Genomic DNA, 5,321 nt, shown 5'->3' on the forward strand with positions numbered 1-5,321 from the left:
TGTGGACGCTACACGGCTCTCAACCAACCGCCCAACGAGCGCGCCTGACTCACCGTGGCATTCTACGGAGGCCGGCTGAAGAAAAGCGACAATGGGCGTTAGGGCCTCGGAGGGACATTTCCGTCCCTCCACTGTGCATGTGGAACCGCCTCGGCACGCCACGCAGCTTCGGCCCTGCTGCACGCAGCTTGTGAAATGCACTATTAAGCCCCCTTCGACCTCTGTTAGGTATCGACGCCGAGCCTGGTCTCTCAGGTAGAGTTGCCATCTCGCTGGCGGTCTACCTTTCTCACGAACAACGTCCGAGCCAGTCAGTCGGAAAAACAGATCGGGAAAACTTAACAGGTTTCTTTCATAGCAAAATATTTAATCGAAGGCCACCGTCCCTCGAACGGTCGGGATTTTCGTGGACTCTTGAGGGAGAGGCGGATTCCGTGGGCGGTCCTGAAGCGACCGACGGCAATCGGACCAGCGGAGCTCTCCCCCAAGAGGAGTTTAAAGGGACCATGAAATGATTTTAAAATCGAGTTTCATCCACCGCACGTCGTAAAAGGTGTGAAAAGAAACACAAAAATAGGGAGCCAAAAAAAATTATTTGCTATAGAACTTTTAAAAGAAAACTGGACTCTTTTACGCCTTCCTTCCTTCGCCTGTTCACTACGATGCATCCGCGGAAATGGAGCACGTCAGCCAAATCCAGGTCGCCTATTGGGTAAGAGCCTACCTCACCAGCACCGCGATCGTAAACAATAAATAGCCGGCGAATGTTTCCTAAAAGTTTTGTTAAATAATATTCAGATCCACATTTTGTAGCATAATTAGAGATGTGTGGCGAAAATTGCCAAATTTGATAATGCTGAGAGCCAAGCGCCATCTATCGTGTGGTAAACGAAGCAACTACTGCGCGTGCGCAGTAGGGCAGGGCCGACAGTTACTTGGGTGGCGGCGACCGACGAACATTTATTTTCTTTGTTTTCCTTCCTCTCAAAACTCTGACTGACTGAACGTTTATTTTTCCACGTGTTCTTCCCGCGCGTGCCGACTTCAAGCAGCAAGAAAACAGTACTTAAAACAGACCACGACGAACAAGAACGCTGGATCCACCGACTCCGACGAAGCGAGCTGCTCAGAATATAGGCCTAGCAGGCATTCCGACTCGGCGCTGCGTTGCTTCGTCGCAAGACCGCCTGCCTACGACCGGCTGGCGTACTAAATGGAATATGCCCGCGCGACCCTTGTGGACCCTTCCCGTATTATAGTTTGATCACTGACCTCAATTCTAGATTAAGAGGTGAGGTCAATCTCTTCCCCTTGTTTTCCGAGGCAGTGTTGACGAACACTCGTCGAAAAGGGACTCTCGTCGATTCTATCTTCTTGTTTTGTGTGATATAGAGCTGAAATAAACGCCGTATGGATTACCTTCGTAACACGGTATATACACTTTGTTATTGGTATGCCATTTTTATTCTGACAGACTGCACGTCACTGTCGAGCTTTAACAGTTCCTGGGAGGTATACGTACAACCCCGGTCCAACCTTTCTTTGCCGAGTGTCGCGTCAGTATCGAGTTGCAATCGTAAAAGAACGGTCCCGAAGCGCTTACAAACAGCTCGAATACAGCACTTCCATCAAGCGCGCGCGTCCGCTCCGAGTGTAAACAGGTATTTACGTGGCTCTTGCTGACACTCGTAGTTCAAACGTATCTTTTTTAACGTCGGCTCGCTCCTGCATCTCCGAGGCCGCGAAAAACGCCATCTACGTCGCTTTGCAAACGACTGACACGGGCCGGCCCTTCTGCCAACAATGACAGGGTGGTTGACTTCTGGAGTCTTCACCGGAAGACTCGCTGCACTTCCCAACAGGCATACCGGCGTATGGGACTAGTCCCATGCTGTCGCTGTAGCGCAACATATCTCATTGAATTTCGCTCAGCTGCGATGCGGCGATGAGAGGCGCCGATTCAGGAAATACGTCGGTGACATCAGCGCAGTAAAACCTACCGGCGCACCCCAACTGCCGAGAGAACTTCCGGTTCCGGAAACGGCCTACGTCACGGCTTGTTTTGCGGTCAGTTGGAGAGAATGAAAAAGTCGATATTTCAATAATTTTTTGTGTAGAAGTTAATAAACCGAGACGAAAACGGATGCCTGTTCGGCATTCAGTGAACATTGACGGTTTAATGTAAAAGTTATCTGGAAAAAGTAAAAAGGTCATTTCATGGTCCCTTGGCAAGATGACTCCAAGGTCTGCAAATTGGCATGTGCTCGAGCCGGCGCCGTTTAATTAACCTCCCGCCACCGTGACGGATAAGCTCCCGGAAGGCCAGAAACGCATATTGTCGCATTCCGCCGCCTCGGCGCCAGCCGAGGTGGCGGTAGAGGTCAGAAGGATTGACACGTGAGGGAGAGGAGCCCTTGTGTTGTGCTTCCCCTAAAGCGACCGTTGCCAGCCAGAATAGACAGGCCCCGAGCGTTCGGCTAAGCCTTGGCTAATCCATCCCCCAAAGTGGCCCTAACGAGTGGGAAAATGGTTCGACGAGTTTCCCACTCGCTCACAAACACAAGGAGATATGGGAAGGGTCATAACACTGCGCACAATAGAAGGGAAAGAAGGCGACTGCAATCAAAATTTTGTTTTGAAAGGATCAGCAATATTCTCAGAATGGTGGCATTTTTCCAACTCTAACCAACGAGACGCATGATCCTCATCGTCACTTCTCACTTGACTGACGCGTGCAAAGCCGAAGATAGGGCCCCAGTACGCCGCACAGAAAAATTCAGCGTTGGAGATGGGAAGAAAACGAAAGACACTGGATGACTGGTGTAAAGAGAGTGAAGATCTCCAGATCGCAACGAAAGACAGTGAAGGCAGCCGCACGTTAGTGTGTAAATATTGCAACACCGAGATGGTCACCGATCCAGCGAAGAAGCCCTACGATCGAATTCGCGAGCATCTAGCGTCATCCCGCCATAAGAAGTTCAAGATATCGACCCAGGAAGCTGAGAAGGCGGGAACATCTCAGCTGACGGCCTTTGATGTGTCGTGTAGGCAACGTGCGAAAGAATCTGAAACGGACGGCGTAATCCACAACTTCGAGCCCTAGCGTACAGTGGAATCTGCATGAACCAGGCGAACGGACCTCTGTGAGAATTTGTACGCAAATACTGCAAGGCCGCGAAGACCATGCCAACAGGACAGAGACTTCGGTTGAAATACTTGAAAGAAGCTTTCGACAAGGACATGGTGAAAATCTGCGATGATATGCGAGCTGTGAAAGTGAGCGTCATCGTCGACGAATCCCCGGACATCACTGGAGTGCCTACCATCAGCACTCTCCCGTGCTACTACAGCCAAAAAACCATGAAGAAGCGGGTTGTTTTGGTCGACATCGACAGAGTAAATGCTTTGAACAGCTACGCGGTGGCCAAGGTAGTCAGCAAGGCTTTCCTCAGTGTAGGCAAAACGTGGAAGGACGTTGCGGCTGTAGCCACAGACTCAGCGGAGTACATTCGAAAAATGGTAAGACAAATCTGTCAAGCTGAAGCGATTCGTATCTTGCATCTGAAAGACTTAGCTCATCTGATTCATGTCAGTGTTGACCATGCCATTTCTTCTCCATGCGTGTCTGATGTTCGATCCGCAGTGATCAAGTTTAGCGCGTTATTTAAGCACGCTAACAAGCTCTACCAAAAGTACACCGAAATTTGTGCTTCTAACGGCCTCTTTGGGACAACAGAAGCCACCTTCTGTTGTCCCGAATAGATGGCAAAGCTTCTACAAAGCGCTTGTTGTTGTCATAAAACTGTGGAGCTCGTTAACGGAACTTGCTGAAAGCTCGCACGATAACAGCAAAGCAGAAGCTATTCGAGTGATACTTTCTGAAGTTGTTTATGCGAAGGCAATCCTGATGAAAGACACACTCGGTCCTCTTTTAGACGCCCAGAAAACGCTTGAAAGCGGGAAACTTCTAATGCCCAGCTTTGATCACCTCGTAAACGCCAAGCTGCAGCAGACTGTCAGCGAGCTTTCAACGACGATCGGTCAAAGCGATGAGGCAAGAGCTGTTTTGTGTATGTTACCAAAGAGCAGCGCCACGTTTGTGAAAACACGTTCTGAAGAGTTTTGCACGAAACTTGCAACAAAATGGTACTGCACTGTTAAACGAAACGTTTCAGACAAATACGAAAACCAGCTAACGTATGGAAATTGGGAGCCGTCTTGGATCCATTCTAGAAGCGTCTGCTGAGGCAGTCATTTCATGACTACCGACCTCTTCATTTCCGTGACCGACGACGTAGATCCGTTTGAAGACGAGTTTAACCAGTACTTGCTGGAAGCAAGCTCCACTAACACAGTTGTCGAACTCATTGAGTATTGGCATGACTCTACCGCTCGCTACTCCAGGCTGTCAAATGCTGCACTGACATTGTTGTGTCTAGCTAATGGAAGCTGTGATGTCGAGAGAACGTTCTCTCAGCTGAGATAAGTTCAAAGATCGGACAGGTCTCAAATGGAGACCGACATGTTGTGCATGCAGATAATAATGTATGTTAACAAGGATGTGTAAAAAATCGATGACCAGCTTTTCATGAATAAAATGTTTCATTTCCTAGAAGTTACCATTGCTCTTTACTGTAATAATGCTTTTTGATTTCCATAGAAACACCGAATTTTTTATTATTTGCTAGAAAACCCTTATGTGCCTCCGATTACCACATTCAAACAGATCCCTAATTTTAACGCGTTGGCGTTAAGGAGCTCGTATTACCATCCGATAAAAAAACAAGAAAAAACGAATGTATGCAGATTTGTAAATTTAACCCGAAAAATCCCTAATTTCGGAATGCTTCTACAAAAAACCCAATTTCTCCCCGATTATCAGCTTGAAAAATAGCACCCCATTTTTACCCCCCGAAGTAAAAAAAAGAAAAAATATATAAAACCCGAAAACGAACAACCATATTCCGTTCACCCTTAAGCTGAAACTACGGCGGGAGCTACGTGCCCGCTGGATCAATCAGCCGCCTCCCTCTTATCACCTGACACGGCTCTTCGCGCGTGGGTATGACCGGAAGCGTGATGACGTGGCAAAGGAGAGGCGCATGACTGGTCCAACAAGGGCGTATCTTTCACTGCAATCGCAGCTTAGGAATGAACGGAGTATAGTTCAGCCGCTTCGTCGCCAAACCTAGCCGAAATTAACGATGAACGTAATCAGATGCATGAAAAGTGTTCGTAAAAATGGCCACAATTGAGGCAAAAACCACTTCGTGGTTCCAAAAGTGGATCAATGCCACTCCCTGCTTCATCGGTTGTGGGCC

The 5,321-nt window shown here is 48.4% G+C and overlaps 1 pseudogene; it reads left to right on the forward strand.

Annotated features, from left to right (window-relative positions):
• Nucleotides 1-2,788: 2,788 nt before the first annotated feature.
• LOC120838034 lies at nt 2,789-3,762 on the forward strand (annotated as a pseudogene).
• Nucleotides 3,763-5,321: the final 1,559 nt, after the last annotated feature.

This window comes from Ixodes scapularis, unplaced genomic scaffold (genome assembly GCF_016920785.2).
Source record: "Ixodes scapularis isolate PalLabHiFi unplaced genomic scaffold, ASM1692078v2 PGA_scaffold1__304_contigs__length_218370807, whole genome shotgun sequence".
NCBI classification, from domain to species: domain Eukaryota; kingdom Metazoa; phylum Arthropoda; class Arachnida; order Ixodida; family Ixodidae; genus Ixodes; species Ixodes scapularis.